Here is a 23,325-nt window from a genome sequence, read left to right on the forward strand (position 1 = left end):
TCATTAAAATGATAGCACCATTTTAAAAAAATGTCTTATTCAGAAGAATTACTGCAGAATAATTTTAAAATTTTACATTGTCATCATCACTGCAAGTCCCAACTATTGAAATTAACAAATACTGAACCATCAACATTCTCAATACTTAATGTTTGTTAAGATGCAGAATACTTTTCTGTAACTACACATTCCATTTTCCACGTTATGATTTTCTGGTGATTTCTTGTTCAGTGTCTTTTACCGTTGATCATTGCTTTATAGATCTGTACAAACAAGCAGATAACTTCATAAGAAAGAAGGCTAACAAAATGCATGGCCAGTTGACAATGAAATGAGAACAGCAAAAATACTAGTTAACACAGTCCATCCTAAGAAATACTTGTATTGTTACTTCTATGTTTCGAGTGCCTGTCCCGACTGCATGAGACACAAAGCAGGCATGCCTGTTTTAAACAAATTCAAATCAAGGCCAATGATTCAAGCAGAACTCTTGCTGCATAAATATAGAAGGATATAACCAATAATGTCACTGAAGTTTCATCAGCCCAAGGGAGCATTAATTTTTGTTCATTACTTATCAGAATGTTCTATAAATAATAAATAAATAAATTTCCCCTTCGGATTAATAAAGTATCTATCTATCTATCTATCTATCTATCTATCTATCTATCTATCTATCTATCTATCTATCTATCTATCTATCTATCTATCTATCTATCTATCTATCTATCTACCTACTCAGCAGTACTGAAATATAAAGCATTTATCTGAAATTATTTTTACCAGAGAGTGTTGTTCTAAACTGTGGCCTCATTCGCCTACGACCGCAGCGTCAGCATCTTTCAAAGGCCCTAGGATATTGTTAAAGAAGTTGTAAATAAAAGAGAAGAACACAGAAAAAGGTTTGGGTTGCCATCCCGACTTCTTGAAGATTTGGCTGGAAAATGAGAGCAAAAATCATCAATTGGTCTTTACAGAGTTGAGTCCAAAACAGAACTGATTCATGGCTAATAATAGGGTTTTTTTTAAAGTCGCACGGAGGAAGTGAAATCATTGGGCCCAGAACCAGAAGTGACGTTGACGGTCCTAGAACTGAATGTGACACCATCAGGCCTGGAACAGGAAGTGATGTCGACAGGCCCAGGTGGAATTTCCCTTGGGTGGTCTGCAGGAGAAAGAGGGAAAGGGTTAGTGCACACTGCCACCCCTTAGTTTGGCATGGGATTACCATCATTTGAGCCCTTTTGCTGCCTTCCATGCAGCATGTGCCATGTGCCATGGGCCCTCCTCGGTGCTCAAACCTGTGGTAATAGCCCATTAACATGAAAAAGGCTTGGGTTTGCCTCTTGGTTTTCAGACAAGGACTTTTCAATATGGCATCTATTTTGGAAAACTGTGGCTTCATGGTACCCCGACCCAACAGGTAGCCCATATATATGACTTCTTTTAATCTAAAGAAGCATTCCAGGTGCTGGAATAGATGATTGTGTCATCCAGGTAGGCAGCACTATAGGAGTTATGAGGATATACCACTTTATCCACCAGATGTTCAGAAGTCACTGGTGCCCCTTGTCACCCAAATGGAATGACATAATACTGCCAAGACATTCTAAGCCTTTGCAGAGTCCATTAAAGGAACCTACCAGTACCCTTAAGTCATGTCAAGTGTGGTCAAAAATTCTGCCTGTTCTAGCTGTTTGAGGAGGTCATCCACTCGTGGCATTGGATAGGCATCAAACTGTGAGACTTGATTAAGCCAACGAAAGTCATTACAGAATCTCCAGCTCCCATCGGGCTTAGGGACCAAGACAACAGGGCTAGACTAGGGTCTATGACTCTCCTCAATAACACCTAGTTCCAGCATACACTTGACCTCTAGCTCCACCTCAGCTCTTTTTGTCTCAGGAACTCTTGAATGATCACCCTCGGGCTCTGTCACAATGTCATGTGCAATCAGAGAGGTCCATCTGGGTTTTTCGCTCATCACGTCCGGTACATACAGGATAACTGTTTCCAGCTCCTGTCATTGTCTGGCAGTCAAATTGGGACCAAAGTTAAGGGTTGTTTTGTGAGTGAAGAGTGAACAGGCTGGCCAGAGGAGGGATCAGGATCCCTATCCATCTTTGGTTTCAGCAGATTTACATCACATACCCGTTCTCTTGGTCAATGATTGGGTTGTGTAACCAAATGGGCCAGTAATTAGGAGTGGGGGCGAGGACTATGACACAATCTCTTTGGTGGAACTCCCACAGTCATAATAACAGGCCCGTACTGCTTGTATCTGTTCCATGTGACTTTTTAGGATGGGTCAAATTTTTGCAAATCTATCATGTAACTATGCAATATATTCTAGTGTATTTGTGGAGGGGGGAGCTTCTTCCTCCCATCCTTCCTATAGAATATCTATGGGGTTGATGCCCATATAACAATTCAAATGGTGAGAAACCCGTAGAGGCTTGGGATCTTCCTGATAGACAATGAGGATGAGAAGGTGGGCTGATCCCCATTTTCCTCCCATCCTCGCTGACCACCTTGCGTATCATCTTTTTGACAGTCTGGTTAAACCTCTCTACTAGACCAACAATTTGAAAATGATATACCGAGGTCTTTAAATACTTAAGTAATTTGGATGTCTCCCTGAACATTTCTGAGGTAAAGGGCATCCTCTGGTCCATCAGGACTTCTTTAGGGATGCCGATTCTTGCAAAGACCCCTACCAATTCTCGTGTGATGGTTTTGGAGGTTGCTATGCGCAGAGGGACAGCTTCGAGATATTTGGTAATGTAATCGAGTAGGACTAGGATATATTTATGTCCTCTAGCTGAAGTTTCTAGGGGTCCTACTAAGTTGACCCTGATATGTTTGAAAGGGATATCAATAAGAGGAATGGGAACCAGAACAGCACAGTCCCTCCTAGGAATTTGATGCGTTTGATACTCTGGTCAGGACATGCAAAAGCGATGAACCTCCTCATTAATCCCCAGCCAATAAAATCAGAGCTTAATATGCTCATGGGCTTTTTTGGTGCCCAAATGGGCCCCCATGAGGTGGATGTGTGCTAGTTTGCAGACCTGCCGCCAGAAGGACTACGGGACCAATTACAATGACCGTAATTCTCCCTCATTCTCTGCTACCCGATACAGAAGGTGATTATTCAAGACAAAGTGAGGGCCCTGTGGCATAGGATGTTGAGTGCATTGGCCATTCAACAGAACTACTGCATTTTTTTGCAAATTTAAGGGAATCGTCATTCCATTGCTCCTGTTTAAAAGATGTTGGCGTTTGTTTAAGCTGAAAATATAATAGTCAAAGAGTGTCCATGCCAACCTCAATGGACGTGGTTTCATCTCACACTGCTGCAGTGCTTGATGATCACTCCAGCTGGCTGTATACACGGTGTCAGGGCAGCTTGGGACAAATTTTCTCCGTCCATTACTATGCCCAGAAGTTTTTTAGGAGTGGGTGGTGTTATGCTGCTTTAATTGTTAGACCAGTATCACCAGAAACAGAGGATTTCGGAGGACATCTCCATTAGTTTCTTGAGCAATCCACAGTAATTGATGAAACATGAGGCAGTTCTGTGCCAGTGAGTTTCTCCATGAATGCAGGTCAGACTGGTCTTACCTTTTAACAATTGTCACAGCAAAACAAATCGATGAACAACAATGTAAATGTTGCTACCAGAATCTGTTAAAGCTATCACCCTATGCCCGTTAACAGTGCCACTCCTGTACAAAGAAAAGAAAGGGGGTTAGCAAGTGCACAGTGCCTCTCTCCCCCTGTTCTCCTGCAACCTATGTCTTCACCGAGCAAAGAACAGCGTTGCTTGTCCTTGTACTTTGGCATTCTCTCTGGACAGTGGCGGTTGGGCTCTTGAGTAGTGACACGTCCTTTCCAGGTTTGAAGAGCGGACCGTTCTGAGTCCTTGGATTGTGAAGCCGCTCTATGTCTTGATACAATCTTATAGAGAGCTTCCATATTCTTGAAAGGATGCCTCTGGACTATATCTGGGCGAGATATTCTGGAAGGACATTCAATAAAAAATCACAGGTGACTTTGACTACCTGTATATTGTTGTTTATGTCTGTCCTTAACCAGTACCCAGCCCTGTCCCTTAAGGTGAAGGCCTGGGAGTGGGCTGGCCGCTCTGGGTTAAAGCTCTACTCATGACACAGCCTTGCCCGCTGGTCCGGGGATTCACCATTTTTATTAAGGATCTCTGCTTTTAGGAGGTCATAGTTGGTGGCATTGTCCTCTGAGAAACCATAATAAATGCCCTGCACCTTCCCTTTCAAGAACAGCACTATTCTGTGAGCCCCTTCCGCACGCACCCAATGGTGTCTACCTAGCAAAAAATACAATACCTGGGACAGAGCCCATGCCTTGTCCTTTTGAACAGCAACCTGAGCCTCAAACTCAGCGATTCGTGTGCGGTACTCTCCCACCTGGACGCTTAAGGACTGGAGCAAAATCCTGACAAATATGCCATTGTAAAAGAGAAGAACCAGAAAAAGCTTTAGGGGTAGCCACCCTGTCTACTTGAAGATTTGTCCAGAAAAAGAAAGCAAAAATCATTAATCCGTCTTTACAGAGTTGAGTCCAAAATAGGACTGATTCATGGCTAACAAAATGGCATTTTTAAAGTCGGGTAGAGGAAGTGATGTCATTGGGCCCAGAACTGGAAGTGATGTCAACAGGCCCAGGTAGAATTTCCCTCTGGTGGTCTTCAGGAGGAAAAGAGAAAGGGTAGTGCACACCGCCACCCCCTGGTCCAACATGGGATTACCATCTTTTGAGGACTTTAGCTGCCTCCCATGTACAAGTGTGTGACAATATTCAGAAAAGTGGACTAAAGAACAGGGACCCAGAACACGCTAAAAGGCCACCCCAGCTGGCATGAACAAGGGACACTGGCTGCATCTCAAACACTAACCCTATTCACCATGGGACAAACTGTCACACAGTGACCCTATCTGACCCATCCATCCATTATCCAATCCGCTATATCCTAACTACAGGGTCACAGGGGTGTGCTGGAGCCAATCCCAGCCAACACAGGGCGCAAGACAGGAAACAAACCCCAGGCAGGGTGCCAGCCCACCACAGGACACACACACACACACACACACACACCAAGCACACACTAGGGACAATTTAGAATCGCCAATGCACCTAACCTGCATGTCTTTGGACTGTGGGAGGAAACCGGAGTACCCGGAGGAAACCCACGCAGACACGGGGAGAACATGCAAACTCCACGCAGGGAGGACCCAGGAGGCAAACCCAGGTCCCCAGGTCTCCAAACTGCGAGGCAGCAGCGCTACCCACTGCGCCACCGTGCCGCCCCCCATCTGACCCTGGGACAATTTTCACACACCAGTCAGACTAACAGATATGACTTGGAGCTGTGGAAAACATTAGAGAAAAGCCAATGAAGGATTGGATAGATCACGTAAACTCTACACTGACTATAAGTGTCTTGAGCTTTGAGGCAGCAGAGTACAATTGTGCTTGACTGAATGCAGTTTAACCCTAATAATTTATTAAAAAACATAATTGGTCTGAAGATGAATTCAACAATAAATCATCTTTTTAATGAATTCATAACTAGAAGCATTGCCCAGCCAAAACTATCTAACTTTTAAATAGTCTTGATTAAAGTACAGTATACCCTTCCGGAGACTAATTAAAGTAATTTTGTTTATTTCAGGGCTCAAAACCCAACAAAAGGCATTGTCCTTAAAACTCCCCTTAGTAAAAAGTAAAAAGTAGTCTGTTGTTTCCTCCTGACAATGTGGGATATGTGTACAAAATTGTTTTGCGATTGGAGCAAGGGTTTGAAATTGTATAAAGAGCAAGCACAGAGACAGACAGGTACACACACACTGAGCTTCATATATTAGATGGGAGAAAAAGGCTGAGAACAATGTTTTGGTCAGAAGTTTGGTTTTTTATTTAAAATTAACACCCATTCCATTAATACCTCTTTTATTTACTGTACTTCAGTAACACAAAGAAATACACATAGGTTTCTCTTACATAGCCAATGAGCCTTTTTCTTACTCACTGATGACAATCCACATCTCTCAGTGATTTGTGTTTTTGCTTGGCTCATCTACAGATGCATGTCTGAGCTCTCCAGTTTGTTTCAATGAGCTGCTTTGGGCACAAGAACTTTATCTGTAAGGGCTCAGTTTTTAAATTGACAGAGGAAACCAGCCAGATGAATGTATTTTGCTGTTCTGTGTAACAGGATGGTTGACACTTAGCCTTTGACAGTGCATTGGTACAGCAGTTTTTAAAATTTATTTCATAATTATGCTTGTGTTTGTTAAATATTGAATGGTGCCATTAGTTAAAATAATAATTATCTTGCTGAAATATTTTTGTTTATTTTACTTATTGCAATTGATACTGCAATGAAAAAACAATAAGATCTCCTTTACCACATTTTATTTTCCCACCGCTACCCTGTCTAGTGAAGGTAAGACAGATTCAAAATGAAGAAATCAGTCAAAGATATGGAAACAGGTAAAAGATTACCAGTGGTTCCTTAGGCTCAATTAATTGAAGATAACATTGATACATACCTGCTAGATTTGAAAAAACTTAAAATCTAATTTTAGTTAAATCGAAGTTCTTTCCCAATATGTTCCTCCCCACCCCCTTCCCCCCCACCCTGCACCTCAGTATGTCAGTATGTACCTGTGCAAATCAAGAATACGAACACCAGTGCTACGTATTGGCATGTGGTGTATTGTTGTGAACCACGTAATATAAAATGTTAAACCTTTATATGAAATTTTATCTCATAAAATTTTCAAAGGTAGTATAGGAATACAGTACTGGATGTGTATGTAGTAGTTTAGGTACACACTTAACTTATTTGTATTGTAACACCCACAACCAGTCAGGGAGGAACAACACCAGCATGTGTTCCAGGAGTTTGAATTGTTTTTGCTTTATTAATTGCCTTCCAACTAAACTTTAATCACACTCAGACTCGTCTGACCCCTCACTCTCGCACCTGTATACTCACATGTTAACTCTGTGCTATCCACACACACCACGCTGCTCCTGATTGTCTGCACCTGCGATGCAGCTGCCCTGTATGATTCCCGCACTCCATCACCAATGCCAAGCAAAAGCGCTTCTGTTCCAGCACCTTCCACCCTCAAACCCATCTCTCACGCTCCTTCCACCCTTTTTCCCCGAGACCTCTTCTTCTCACTGAGATGATTCATTTTCACCAATGTACTGCATCTTCTGAACGCACAGTGCTCAGTAGCTGCCCAGCCACATGGCCCTCTGCATCTCCAGCCTGACCATTACAATATTATACTTTCATAATGTTAAAAAAACCCATGAAAATGCTGTGGTAAAAAGGCCATGTTAATCGCAAAAATTAATGTGTTAAGTTTCTCAGGCCTTATGTATACTGTATATCACACACATGCGCATAAAAGGCAGTCAAAGGGCTTAACTGAGGGTAAGATGTCGAGTCGGGTATTGATGAAGTGCACTAATCTCTTTTCTCTCTCTTCTACAGATCATCAGAAGGGTAACCCAGCTAAACCGGCAGCAACTTCCTGCATCCCTGTCCAGACCACATCCTCCTACTGACCTGACATCTGCCACTACCCTCACAGACCGGGCTCTTCCTACAGACAACCTATAAAAACCAAACACCTCTTCTCCCCAGTTTAGCTCTATATACTATATTTGTATATACTGTATAGTAAAAAACACAAAAACAAGGTCAGAAACAAGAAGAGGAGAGATCTCTTGGGACTGGAAGTGGAAGTGATGACACCAGGCTATGCTGTTTTGAGAGGCGGTGGGTTCTTCCGATGGTCTGCAGAGGGAAAAAAGGAGAAAACATCAAAGGTCAGTGCCAACCCCTGCCTCGACAGAGAAACACACACACATATATATATGTATAACTGACCACAAGCAAAGCCACATAGCCCAGTTGCCAGACACAATTACAACCAACACAATTATGGGTTCAAATAAAGGTTGTTCATTTACACAGTTTCATTAAACAAACAATCACAGCCCAAGGTATAGTCACCACGACTGATTAAAGTTTGTTTTCTCTCCTTCCACTCCCCTGGGACCTCATGCATAACGCGGTGCGTAGAATTCACGCTAAAACATGGCATAAGGACAAAAGCAGCAATGTGCGTACAAAAAAAAAAAAAATCCAGATGCATAAATCTGTGCGTATGCCAACTTCCATGTTCTTCCGCTACATAAATCCCGGTCAGCGTTGAAAAGTAACACATGTGCACGCGCCTGCTGCCACACCCAAACTCCTCCCAGAATTACGTCTCTCTGACCATGCAAATCAATGTAAATAGCCCTTAAACTCACCGTTCTGTGAAAAGACAATGGCAAAAACACAGGAGAAATAGAAGAATTTCAGTGAATACCAAGTGGAGGCAAGGAAAAACCTACTATTTGTTGGTTTAAGCAGTGATATAAATAACAAAAGGAAAGTTGATCGCGTAACATAGAGTGTCGGAGTTCAGAAAGTGTCGGAAATAAATAAGAAGTGGTCAGATATCAAAGTCACCATGAAAAGGCGAGTCATAGCCCACTGTCTGAGTGTCATATGGAAGTGTATTAGGGTCAGAGAAAAGAAAAAAAAAGATAGGGACACCGTTGAAAAAATGTCCAAATCTCAACTTTAATCTTGAAATATCCATTTTAATCATGTACTTTATTTTGTCATCAAAGTAGAACATCATAAACTTCATCTTTAAATTGTTTAATTTACTAGTTTCTCAGATTCCATTGTAACTAAAGTAGCATGTTAAATGCTTCTTTCTATGTGTTCTTTTATGTGCTCTATGTGTGTGAATCACTACGTGCTTCTTAAATGGGCTTTCTCAACAGAACACAGAATCCATTACATTCATGATATTACAGCTCTCTGAACAATTTAAGTATTAAGATGTATACTTGATATAATTTTCATAATGATAGGAAACTAAAGCATTTATTAAAGATGGGGACACGGTGGAGCAGTATTAGTGATGAGCTGGTACCCTATATAGAGATTGTTCCTGCCTCCCGCAAGATGCTTGCTGCGCCGTGCACAACCTTCGATGAAATAATTTACTGCAGCAGTACTGTCTCTCTCAAACGTACTAATCCTCAATTCCTGTCCTTCCTTTTCTTTCTCCAAGTAACCAATCACCACACCATCATCTGTAAGCTTAGAACGCAGATTCTTATTCTTCAAAACTTTTACGAAACATTGAAATATCTTCTTAGTACTTGTTTAATTCCATCCATCTATCCATCCAGGGTCGCGGCAATCCCAGAAAGCATACAGCGCAAGGCAGGAACAATCCCTGAACAGGGCACCAGCTTGTCGCTAGCACTGTGCCACTGTGTCCTCACATGTTTAATTATTAACAATATACATTATTTTAATGAAGTTTAAAACTTATCTGTATAATGTAATAAACATGCTTTATTGCATTTCATCTTAAAAATGATATCAAGAGCTCCAAGAAGATAGTGCTTGGAAATCTAAATTAACTTAGAAGCCAGTCATCATCATCTGTAAATACACGCTTTATAAAGTGATTCAGGTTGTGCAATATTATAACTGTAGTGCAAGTTTATAGTGAGGTGATTGCACTTATAAGTACAAACAGTTCTACCAGGAGCAATTGATGGACTGATTGTGTGCATTTAGAGCACTTGGGATGAAATTGTTTCTGAACCACGAGGTCCCTACAGGAAAGGCTCTGAAGCGTTTGCCATATGAGAACAGTTCAATAGAGTAATGGCTGAGACAGCGTGTGCTTGATGCTGTATACTGATAATCCGATCAGCTGCTCTACAGCTGTGATTCCACACTCAGATACAGTGGGTTAAATACTCAGTGGTGCACTGGGAATAACAACACTAAAGCAGTGATGGTATTTAGAATAGTTTGGCCATTTGGTGCATCATTATATGATTATGGGTTGATTACAATCAGATGCCTTAAACTAATAAACGATATGCGGTTAATTTCAGTGCATTTGATAAAGCTGCCAGTGATGTGAATCTAAAAACTAAAGGGACACCACACAGGAACAGTAGCACTGTTTTGACGCTGGGTGCCACCAGTTTGCAAAACCGAGCAGAGAACTTACGTATGCAAGGGATTGAGCTAGCGTGAAAATGAGCGTGGCTTTACGCCAAGTTTAGTTTTTATACATCGTGATGTGAGCATGGAAAAGGCCGTACGCAACATTTTTGTGCGTACGCACCGTTTATACATGAGGCCCCTGGTGTGTTTCATCCTCTGCCTCCTGACTCTGACTCACTTAAGTGAGGTGAGATGGCTCCCTTTATGTTGGACCCGAGAGTACTTTTTGTGGAAGCTCCTTGAAGTAGGTTGACCTTCTTCTGGCAGTGCCCTCTGGTGACACCCAGGGATCTGAACAGGGATGCTCTTCTGAACTACAGGTCCCTTTGACATCATAAACAATAAGGTGCATACTAATTCAGTGTGAGCAGGAACACTCAATAAAACTTAATTAAAAAAATTTCAAGTGACAGTGAGATACGAAGAAGGCAAATTCACCAGTGTTTGTGTGTCAGCTTTTATCTCCAGATCAGAGAATTTCCAGTTCCATTGTCTCAAAACACCACTCACATCTACAGTTATTCCCAGTTTCAGATAAAAAGTAACTGCGTCACATCAGGCTTGGGGGGGGGGGGGGGTCTGGGTTTCATTGGGGTTGTATCGTGATCGTGACTGAGAGAGTAAAAGTGAATAAAAAAACACTAATTTTTACAAGTACTATAAATTTACACTGGCTGTTACAGACACAAATCAAATGTATGTGTTTATTGTATAATATTAACAAAAAGAGTAACTCACTATTCTAAATGCTAAATTTGCCCGGGAAGTGGTATCAAACTCACGGCCACCAAATTATAAGTCAGCAGTTCTAACCGCAGCACCACAGAAGGTGTCATGCTGTGCTTAAACCTTTTGTGAAAGTTTTTTTTTGATATTTGGCCATCAGCCTTCACACATTATACAGTTCATGTCTACCTTTTGTTATTTATTACTAAAACATGAAAAATGTTTCTGTTTTAATGATGTGTTTACATAGATTGTTGTAGACATAAAACACACATCAAATTATTTCCCTTTACAATTCTGGGTAGCTCACTCCTAGATAATCAATCAAGGCAGGAACTGGAAGAACTTCTTGCCCGTTCTGAGGCGGTGGGTGATGGTATGGCAGGCTTCTTGCTGCTTATCGACACATTTAGAAGACAAAAGACACTGACGGAGAGGTGCGAAGGGATTTAAGGTGGGCTGGAATTATGAGTTTTTTTGTTGGCTCTGGTAATTCTAGTGTTAGGAGTGATATATAGTGTGTGTGTTCTGTAAAAAATAAAAATATATATAGCTGCAACTGTAATACTTGTTTTGAGAGATTGATTATGTGCAAGAGACTAAATATTTCCAAACAGGGGGACACTTTGGGCCAAACAGTATAATTTTGCAATGCTATGGGATATGACATCTAACCTGGGTACAATGATAGCTGACAGATTGGGGCACACAAGAAAATTGATTACAGGATTGTACATCATACAATGTTTTGGTTATGTAGTGTAAAGTCTATTTTTTGGACAGAAATACTTAAAGAGCATTTTTTTTTGTCTTTTATTTCCACTGCTGGTCAAAAGTTTTTCTACGTTCTACAATGTAATATTGTCCAAGTAGTGCTTCTGAGGGTTCAGCTCTGTTTTAAGATGGACAGAAGGTTTTTAAGTAATCAACAGAAGTTGGGACACCTGTGCAAATTGTTTGGTTCAACTTGCAAGACTTATTTGCTTTAATTGATGCAGAACATCTATAGGTTGTAACCTATTAGTTGTTCCCTCAAGAATGCCCATTTGTAATATTCTGATATTGACATTTGTATTGACTTTAAATTTAAACCTCTGGCAGTTTACTGCTTACCTTTTCACCATTTTAGGTCATTCATTGTATTTCAACTGATTAAATTTGAAGAAAAACTGGAAAAGATGAGGTGTTCTAAAACTTCTGACCAATAGTGTAATTGATATTGGTGTAAAAGGTTTTTAATCATATAAATACTATTTCTATGCTCTTTCCTTAATCTTTCTGCCCCAAAAAGAATGTCCACAGTTTATCTCAATATGGCCAGTCATCATGTATTTATTTACTTAATTTACCCACAAAGATCTTCTGTGCTTTCTTAGGTAAGAAAAACATGTATGCCTGATCTCCACTTGTCACTTTCAGTCTAGCTGTATATTTAAAGCCAAACCGTATTCCTGACTAGTTACCGCTGCTGCTGCTGCTGCTTAATCTCATTATAAATGAGATAATTTCTGTGATTTAATCTCTGAAAGTACCAACTTGGTTGCCTTCAGACAGGAGTGTGCCTTTCTCCCTTTTGCTGCAAAATACATTTACGTTACCCTGAGATTTCAGGAAACATTTGCCAGGTAAGCATTATGTAAGTTGGGTTTCTGGGTTTGCCTTAATAGCAATTTTAAGCATTCTGGTGCAGAAGCCCAACATGAACTTTGTGTGTCTGTCATTCTTTCTATTGCTGGATTTCCTGATAATACTTATGGTCTTTCTGTGACCTCTGTTTGCAAAATCTGTAAATTTAACCCACATAGCCCAGCTAGGGTTTGCTAATGCTTCAATTCTGTCATTGTGTCAGTTTACATTTGTGCTGATTTTCCAATCTGAAATGTTATAATTTTTTTGTTTTGTTTTCTAGGTTGGCCATAATCATGTATATGTTATGCTTTTATATGCTTGCTGAATTCTTGGAGATATGTGTGCTGGGGGATTTGGTTATTTATATTATATTCATTTTTTTTTTCTTCGAAGGGAGCTTCTGTAAAATTTTAATTTCTCCTTGGGGTCAAATGAAGTATAATCTAATCTAATTTTGTATAATTTCTTTCTATAACCACTGACACATTCTAAATTTCGAGTCTTTCAGTTCTATATTATACAATATACTCTATACTACCTTTGTATTATTTATAGTGGAGAATTTCATCCTGTTGTTGTTGAGAATGAGAATAATAGTCAAATAATTGATGGTAAAGAGAATGGCACTGGAATACAGCTGTCAGCTTGTCTGGCTTGTGTGACTAGCTAGATGCTTATTTCTCCAGGTGTCTCAAACTGTACATAGCCATCTTCAATTGAGACAGAATATCTCCCTCAGAAAATGACTGAAGTTTTTGCACATTTCTTCCCACACTTTATAAAAAGTATTTTTTTGTTGGTGTTATTGTTGTTTGCTAATTTATTAATCTCATATAAATATTTTATAATGTATTAAAATAACAGAGAAATTAGAAAAAAAAAGTCAAAACAGTTATAAAAATGAATTGCTGCCTCAGTTTTGTTAAAGCCCATTCAAGGTCAATGTGCCAGGAAGGGCAGCTTGTTTCAGGTAAGACATGCAGTTCTGAAGCTCAAACCAGGGCAGATGTTGAAGCCTCAGTAAGAATCTCAACCAGTTAAAGAAAACAGTAAACAAGCAGCCACCACCCTACAGCCGCCAGCTGTTGATTGCCAAGAAATGTATGTTGGAGCTCATGACAGTCAAGTCCATGTACTACACTTTCCAGGTGGAGAACATCTTTGCCACACAACAGACGCACCAGGACTCTTTTAGGTAGGTAGGATGCAAGCAGTCCTTCCCCTCAGTCCCTCCAACAATGGCCACACTGTGAACTGCAGCATTTATAGAAAGTGGTCATGGGCTCATCTGCAGATCTTGTCTGAATCTGCATGAAGTATGCAAGGGCGTGTTCACATTTAGGTCACGTTTCTGCAGTGGAGTCAACGTTTTCCCAGGTGGCAGCTCCTCCCAGAACATCGTCCACCTCCTTCAGCTTTGGATATTATCTGATGGTGACCTTTCTTGTAACGTTGTGTATATAAGTTCAGGTGTTGCAAGCAAACCGGTAACACTTCTGGCCCTCTTTCATGATCAGTACATTCCTGCAGATCGGACAGAACAGCAGGATCTTATTTCTCCTGAAGCGCTTGACAATTTGAGTGCCTTCTCTGGCTTGGAGGCTCAGAGTCTATAAAAAGTACTTTCTATTTTCCATCTTAACTGTGCTTATCTCCATTTTCTCAAAGAATCTTTTCACTATCAAAATGAATGAAATTTGTTTTGTCAAGGTCTGCAAGTATTATGGACCATCAGATCAGATTTTCCATAAAGTCACTTCTGTTCCAATTTAATGGCATTAATTCTATAGCCTGTTGAACTAAGATGTTTAGGTAATAATGTTTTTTTGAACAAGCTTCATACAAAATCCTTATGCTCTCATAAAAAAGTAATATGCTATAATAAAGTAGTGCCACACTCATGAAAGAAGAATGTGACAAGAATTGTCAAGGTCCATAAAAATACACTTGGAATAATGGCTAGTAGATTATTCAATTCAATTCAGTTTGTTTTGTACAGCATTCTGCACTGAGCACTGGAACAAGTTCACAGTTAAATGCAATCATAAACTTTTTAAATTACTAATTACACAATGCATACACATAAAGATACATAGTTGTTTAAACACACAGGAAGAGAAAGCAGTTCCAATAGATTAACATTATTGGAACCCAACAATATCTCTCCAACAGTAGAGAAGAAAACAAAAACGCCTGTCGGCAGCATTCCTGGAGAAAATAAACCTCGTAGGGTCCACAGTCAATTATAACAGACAAAGTCAAAAGATAAACTCAGACACGGTCCCAGTCCTGGCGACCTCAGTCAAATGGCCACCCACCCCCTCCTGGACATTCTACAGTAGACTTTCTGCTGGGCCATTACATATGACGACAGAATTACACTTCCTTCAAGCAAAACATAAACCTTCAGGTTTACTCCATTCTTAAAAATAGTGTGACTGTTCCCATATGTCCATAAACCCTGCAGGTCAAAAAAACTCTTAGAATTTACAAAAGACATGACTGTACGAAATAGAAATGTAAGCAAAATATAGTCAGAAACGGAAACATAAACTTTTGTTAATAATCATAACATAGTCAGATTTTGTGGCCACTTGGGAATTTCTTGTTATATTAATCTTTTGTTTTATTTTTGCTTTGTTTGCTGGCCATCTCCTTTTGTTTCCACTAACTCAAAATGGCCTCCATATCATTTTGTCATGAGGGAGTGGTCATATCATCTACCATGTGGTCCAATTATTGTGTTATTGGGGGCATGGTCATATGATCTTAGTGCAGATTTTGGGACAGTACGTAAACTGACCTCAAAGAATGTTCAGAACACCAGTTCTTTTGGAGAAGGCAGGCTCTGTCTTTTGACATTTCTTTAAAATTGTTGAAACCCATTTTTGATTGGTGCCTGTGCTTTTGCGCTTTTTTTTAATATGTTCAGAGCAAGCTTGTAATTTAGTACTTTTGCTCAACACTGTAGGATTTTGATGTTCATTTAGGAACTAGTTTAGTAGGCAGGCACCTACACTGACTCATGTTAGAGTCATGACGTGTACACAATAATCTCAGTGTAGCACCACAGTTAGCGTCTGAAACTTGAGGCTTGTCATTAGTCCTGTGAGAGGTCTTACACCACAAGTAGTTTCTCCATTTTCTTTGCCCCCCCTTTTTCAATTTTATGTGCCTGAAGGTTATGACAATGAGCATGATTCAGAATTTACTGTGGATATACTTTGTCATTACAATAGAAGGTAGTGCACCACCCGAGCACTGAAATTGTGAGATTTTATGTCAGTAATACTTAAAAAAAATACACACATATATATACATAAATGACATAAACACAATGCATCCTTTTGATTTTAAAGAGGGATGCAGAATATAAAACAGCAGTAATACTTTCTAGCTAGCAATTGACTTGTTTAAGGTCAGCAGGCTATTACATATCTGTCCTTAGAAAACCATGCAGGGCTACTTTGGCGGTGATGGTCTGGTTTTTAAGATGTGCGCCACACCAGCTTTCTGATGTGATGGCTTGGATTAGAATCTTAATCATACAGTAAGGTGACACTGAACTTGACAGCTACATATTTATTGGTGACTGTTTAGTGGATTAAATAGCTGGCTGCAGGTCCTGTATGTCTTATTAATAGGAGAGTTTGCCACTGTGTAATTACTCCTCTCTTAGTAACACTCTGCTGAGTACACATCTGCTATGAAGGATCATTTTCTGACATACACAACCAGACAGGTTTATCTCCCTGCTGGCTAGACCTCTAGATTCAAACAGACTTCGGTGGAGGGCAAGCAGACTTAAGAAGATGAGTGATGGTTGATTTATTATATTTTGTTTGTATTCAAGCTGTTGATGTGGTTTACCTGACAGCAAAATACAAAGAAGAAAGAAAGTTTTCATGTGCATAATGGAAGCTTAACAAACCTTCTTCCACAAATGTGTACCACTGTGTATACAGTACAAAATCTTTTAATAATAATAATACATCTTATTTAATATGCACCTTTCTTAACACTCAAGGTCACCTTACAATGAAATTAAACAACATTAATAAAATATAAAAACAAAGAGGACGATAAAATAAAATAGCAATAAGGTACAGAGATAGTAACAAACATCAAAAATAACATGCAGTAACAATGTTAAATTCATAATTGTTACCCAGTTTGAAAAGATAAGTTTTGAGGGCAGTTTTAAAATGTGTTATTGAGTCTAGTTGATGTATATATAGAGGGAACACAATTCTAGAGTTGAGGAGCACTATGTGAGAATGCTCGAGTTCCCATAGAACAGAGTTTGATATGTGGTAAAGAAAGTAGAGCTGCAGATGAGGATCTGAGTGAGTGAGAGGGGAGTGTAAGTCTGTAGGAAATCAGTAAGATATGGAGGAGCAAGGCTGTGCAGAGCTTTAAATGTTAAGAGCAGTATTTTGTATTGTATTTGGTAGTAAACATATGCTTAATGTACTTCTTTAATTTGCTAACTACTGTGATGTCAACCTGTCTTTATTTGGTATTCAGGATTTAAAAACTTTTTACTTGCAAGTTGTGGTACCCACAAAGCTTGTAACTTCATGGTCTGCTGCATGTCATTCTCAACCTGCTAAACAGTAGATGTGATGTGTGTCTACATGTATCACACTTACCACACTGAAACTTGTGCTAAACATCTAGTGATTGAACCCAACTGCATACTGTAACTTATGTCTAGGCCATTACCACTTTAGCGTTGTTTTTGCACTCTGTTGTACTCTGTTAAACAATGATTGTGCTGCTCCAATGGCTTCTCTTCGGTCTGGATCTGAATGAATAAATGATCATACTATTGGGAGTGAAAGCCTGCATTTTAAAGCAAGTTTATATATATATATATATATATATATATATATATATATATATATATATATATATATATATATATATATATTTGTACCATATTTCTCTTGTGTGATTATTTCCACTATGATTACTGAGGGGGTATATATACAGGTTTTGTCAAGTATTTCTAAAAAATTAACACTTTCCCAGGGAGCAAGCACCCCCCTACTGGACACAGTAACACTCAAAGAAACCAAAAAGGTAAGAAAGGTATGTTTTCATGCTGATGCCTAGGCAGCTTTAGTGTATATAATCTTCATTCTCCTTTTTTCACTGTTACCATATTTCCCCACAGATTGATTCCTAGACAATCCAGAATAACTTTTTTGTTCCATTTTGACCTTTATTCCCTGTCCTGGATTACTCCTCTACAAATGCCATCCATTTGAATTGTTAGTTGACACTTTGAATTGTATAGTTGTGGACTATGTAAAGTTCTTTGAAATGATTTACTCTCTGAAAGGTACTACATAGAATAAAAACGGATTGAGTCATTTCTAATCCATAGAATTAAAGTCTCAAATGCGCCAATATGGAATATATATTGGAAATTATTTTATAATAGGTGAAGGTCCTGGTTTGACATTTTACAATATGACCACACCTTGAGAAACTGTGATGTAGAGTACCCTTTATGTTTAAAACAATTTTTTAATATTTCGTTTTTGGATGATTAAAATTATTTCTATAGATGGCATTTTTTCCACCTTATTTTTTTGTTTTGCTTTAGTTATTGTTAAAGCTAATTTCTTCCAAATCCACTACGGTTTTCCTTTGTTCAAAAATTCATTTTAATACTTTTCCCACAAAACTCCAAAATTGTTCTGATGGGCATCCTTTTGTGCCTGAAAGTAGCTTTACTGATAATATATTCAATGTGCAACATGTATAGAAAATTGTATTCTTAAAATTGGTAATCTCTGTGTATTAGAAAAGTATTATAAGCACATGAGAAAACTAGACACTATATTTTATTAAGTATTAAGATGTAAAAGTTAGGAGTTAAAAAGACTTATGCCTACACATTTTTAATTATTCTGTATGAGCTAGAATCCACCAATAGTTTATTAAGCCAAAGGTTAGACGTGCAGAAGAGCTGGAAAAAAGATGGGCCTCTCACTTAGAGAGAGAATGTGAACTTTTTGGCTGTAGATTATAGTAGCAAGCAAGAATAGCTCTTATCAAACAGATAAGATAAACAGAGTGGGTTTTGACACCCCCTTACCTAAGAATTATTAGTGGAATCAATTAGAGGCAGGACTAGAGCAATGGAATGCTAGAAGTCAGATGAGGAAGAATAATGGCTTAAATGATAAGAATTGTAATTAAAGAAAAAGGTGCCCATTGCTGGGGGCTCTTTGTTCCATCTTAAGTGAGTCTGTATACGCGCCATACAATAAAAGTTAATTCTGCTGTCTGTTCTGAAGTCTCTGACTGCCTTCATTGGGGCTGAGGGCGCCCCTGCCGTGTCAGTCTACCTCAACACATGCAACAGCAATAGGTTGTAATAAACAACAAAATAAAGAGTAAGTCACAAACAGCACTAAAGCACATAAAACAGTCCATGATCCTGACAAAAATAAGAAAGCTAATTGTGATTTGGACTTATGGTGTTTTCCTAGTAGAAGCTGTCTAATATGCAGATAACATAGTCACAGCTTACAGGATCTTTAATTAGAAAGTCAAGTGGTGGTACAGACATTCTCATGGTAAATCACACATTAGTGACTTTATTGTGCTTTAAATGTCTGCTCACCTTAATTGGACACAAACATTTAGGGAAATAATATTTCCTTTCTTTTGTAGTTCACACAGGTTTTTCTATGGCTTAAAATCAAGTTTATTTCTTTTCAAAATATCAGAAAGCTCCCAGGTAACCCTAGAAAATTGGAAATCATCTGTGGCAGATTTTTAAATTAAGTCAGTGATAACATTACAATTTTTTTACACAAGTGTTTTACCTTTAAAATCTATAAATACTTATAACTTTCCTTTGAGAAACATGTGCATGGCTAGTGATAAATGGGCAATGAATACCTTTGAGCTTCTATAATCTGTAGCCAAATTGAGTTATGTGGTGGTGATAATGAGATTTTTTAACACCTGTATTAAATGGTGTTGTTTGTCCAGCTAGCTAAATCAGCTTTGTGACCTTCACGCCAGTATTTTTTCTTCTTTCTGAACAAGTTTTAAAATAACTTTAATATGGTTCTTATATCTAGGAGTCTAAAATTTTTTTCTGGTTCACCTCTATGAAAAGCCTTGAAGTAATTGCTTATCTTTACAGTATATCCATTTTTACTCTATCACTAAAAACATAGCATTCTTAAATCATTAGAAGAAATGAAAACAAAATGAGTTAATCATTTGTTAATTACGTTAGAGACTATCCAGTTCTAAAGTTATTAGAAAGTTGGACCACATTTCCATTGTGATGGGGACAAAATGAGAATTAGAGGTTGACTAGTCTAAGTTTATGTTACACACTGGGGGAAAATGATTGACAATATATACAGTATAAGACAAATAATGTAAACAGAACTTATTTTGAGCTTTTTCCCAGTGCACCTAGCAAATTCAAGAGTTGTGTAAGAGAGTTGTAATTTAGAGGGGTTATTTCTAGGGACATCCTATTGCTCTGTATATAACCCTATATTTATTACAACCAACACAACGAAGAGCATATGAATGAAATTTGAAAAATAAGGATTAGGTGTCTGTGCATACTTTCTTTTATTTGTCTGTTCGGCTTGCCTGGTGCAGCCCTATCCTTACCTTTCATTACAGTCCCAAGAAATACATTCAAAACAAACAAATGCTGGACACAAATGTCCTAAACTTGCTTTATTGTAATTTGTAGGCATGTCCTGCTGCTATCCTTACTGTGTTGGTTTTCAATACTGTTGTTAAGACCCCTGCTCTCTCCACATTTTGTACTCCGCACAGTTGTCCCATTCTAGATATTAGCTTTTATTAGTACCGCTGTGTTATCAGTAATGCATCACATTTACAACTCCAGTTGCATTGGGAAGACTGGTGTAAGCTGTGCAGTACACTTACTCCTGACTTGTTGGCACATCATTTTACTATTTAATTATTTGTCTCCTCTGATGTCTGTGCTATATTCAATCGTTGAAATAAATGTATAAAAAACTGTAAAATACAGTATTCCTTAATCTGTGTGAAACATGATCATGAACATGAACTCAACTCATACTTGCACATCATAAGCAATTAATAACTAACCAATTTGTGACAGATGTTATCAAGCATCTGCTTTCCTTCGTTGCACATTTAGGGAATGGTCAAATTTTTGTCCTGGAATAAAATAGGTAACAGACAGTCTAGAGATGACAGTAATCCCTCATCCACTTACAGCATTGTCTGCTTAATACAAGATGGGGCATGATTGCTTAATGAAAAACCTGTTGCAGTAACTTATGCTACAGTGATATTGTGCTAAACTGCAAGAATTGTAACTCACGTAATATAGCACAATGGTACAAGGATGTCTTTTTTTACTGGAGTTAAGGAAAATTTAAGCTAACTTTCTAAGGAACAATTCAAAACGTGTTTCGTTTTTGTTTTTGTACAGTCTGACAGTGATTATTCATAGTTGTTCGCAATGAATGACATTTTCTGAATCACTGCTTCTTCAAGTGAATAATCCTTTTGAAATCTATCTCTTTCTTTACCCTTTAGATGGGTAGGCTAAGTGGTCTCTAGGACACAGCCTACATAAGGATCTGCATGAACACTCACATCTATATGGAGATGGAAAAAAATATTAGCCAATGGCAGCCAGGTGGGAACATTCTTTATGACAAGTTAACACCTCTCTGTGATAACCATCTCTCCTTCGCTCATGATTTAAATGTTATTGTTAGAAGAGAATATAGCAATCAAATCAAGTTGATCATTCACTGTTACTCTTTATTACTCGATATTCTTTTAAATCACCTTAGTCAGTGGGTATAAATTTCTTAACAGGTAGAAATTTCTTTGTTCGTTGTGGTCATTATACTTCAAAGACACAACATATTCTACATAGTGTTCTACAAGGATCTATCCTGGGTCCACTGCTCTTTTTGATCAACATGGTTCCTTTAGATCAGATTATCTCAAGGCAAAACGTAAGCTACCACAGCTATGCTGATGACACACAACTGTATTTATCAATAGTACCTGATGATCCCGACTCTCTTGGTTCACTGACCCAATGTCTTACTTGTGTTTCTGACTGGATGAGTAGTAATTTTCTTAAACTAAATAAGGAGAAAACAGTAATCTTAATTATTGGCAAAAATGGATATAGTGAGGTTATTCGAAATAAGCTTGATCCATTAGGCTTAAAAGTCAAGACGGAGGTAAATTTAAGGGTAATTATTAACTCTGACCTAAATTTTAAATCGTGTATTAATCAGATTACCAGGACAGCATTTTTTCACTTAAGGAATATAGCAAACGTTAGATCCCTTATAACCTTGCAAGATGCTGAAAAATTAGTTCACACTTTTGTTTTTAGTCGACTAGATTACTATAACGCATTCCTTTCAGTACTACCCAACAAAGACATCAATCGGTTGCAACTAGTGCAGAATGCAGCTACCAGAATCTTAGAATTGACTTGGAAATACTGCTTATGGTTTACAATGCCATGAATAATCTTGCTCCATCCTATGTTTTAGAATGCCTGTCACCTTATGCTCCAAATCGTAACCTTAGATCTTCAAATGAGTGTCTGCTTATAATTCCAAAAGCTAAACATAAAAGAAGTGGTGAGGCAGCCTTCTGCTGTTATGCACCTAAAATATGGAATAGCTTACAGATAGAAATTTGCAAGGCTAATATGGTGGAGCATTTAAAAAAAACTACTAAAAACTCATTATTTTAACATGTCTTTCTCATAGCTACATTTTAGTGTAAACCTGATAAACTATATATTCATTGAATTAATCATTTTTATCTTGGCTCCGCAATCCATACTAATTGCTAGTTTTCTCTGCTGTTCTTTTTCTGTGGTGGTGTTCTGTACCACCACCACCTGATCAAGACACCATGCAGTCCCTACATTCATGAATTGAAGGCGCGAGGTCCACATGACCATCATCATCTGTTTTTTTCATGTGAAGCCTGAAAACCATGAGGATTGATTTAGATCATTTATGTTAGGTAGAATGCCCATGGGGACCGGGTGGTCTCATGCCATTGGAACCCCTGCAAATTTTGTTTGTTTTTTTGTCCTCCCAGCCATCAGACCTTACCTTATTCTTTGTTATTTAGTTCTGCCTAATGTTACTTTTGTAATTTATAACCTTTTCTTTCTTCATCTTGTTAAGTACTTTGACCTACACCAATTGTATGAAAACGTTCTATATAAATACATGTTGTTGTTTTATTTAAAGGAGGATGCTGTGAAACCACAGGATCTGACAGCAACTGCAGGGAAACCCTCAAATTTCTTGTCAATCCTGTTTTTTCCAGTTAAAAATGACATGCTTTTCTAACTCCAACGTTCTAGGTCTGTCTCAACTGTTTGTTATAATACTTTTCTGAAATTTGGTTTTAAGATATGTAATCTAGAATGTATGCATCTTGCTAACAATAATAGTGGTGTTGTCAGTCAGTCAGTCATTCTCCAACCCGCTATATGCCAACACAGGGTCACGGGGGTCTGCTGGAGCCAATCCCAGCCAGCACAGGGCGCAAGGCAGGAACAAACCCCGGGCAGGGCGCCAGCCCACCACAGTAGTGGTGTTGTCTAGTTAGTAATTGCCTGTGGATCATATCAATATTGAAACAAAAATTTTTCTAGCTTCTGGGAAAGAGTAACATGTTCATTACTTATTGCAAAGAGGCCCAATTTTAAGCTTTAAAGAAACGTTTTAACTAAAACATTAGTATGTGGATATATTGGTGCAAATAAAATATCT

At 38.5% G+C, this 23,325-nt stretch overlaps 1 pseudogene; it reads right to left on the reverse strand.

The window, feature by feature from the left end:
• Positions 1–13,713: 13,713 nt before the first annotated feature.
• The window catches only part of LOC127527561 (DNA-directed RNA polymerase III subunit RPC10-like), a 41,549-nt pseudogene continuing 31,937 nt past the window's right edge, over positions 13,714–23,325 (reverse strand).

Source organism: Erpetoichthys calabaricus, chromosome 4 (genome assembly GCF_900747795.2).
Source record: "Erpetoichthys calabaricus chromosome 4, fErpCal1.3, whole genome shotgun sequence".
Lineage (NCBI taxonomy): Eukaryota > Metazoa > Chordata > Cladistia > Polypteriformes > Polypteridae > Erpetoichthys > Erpetoichthys calabaricus.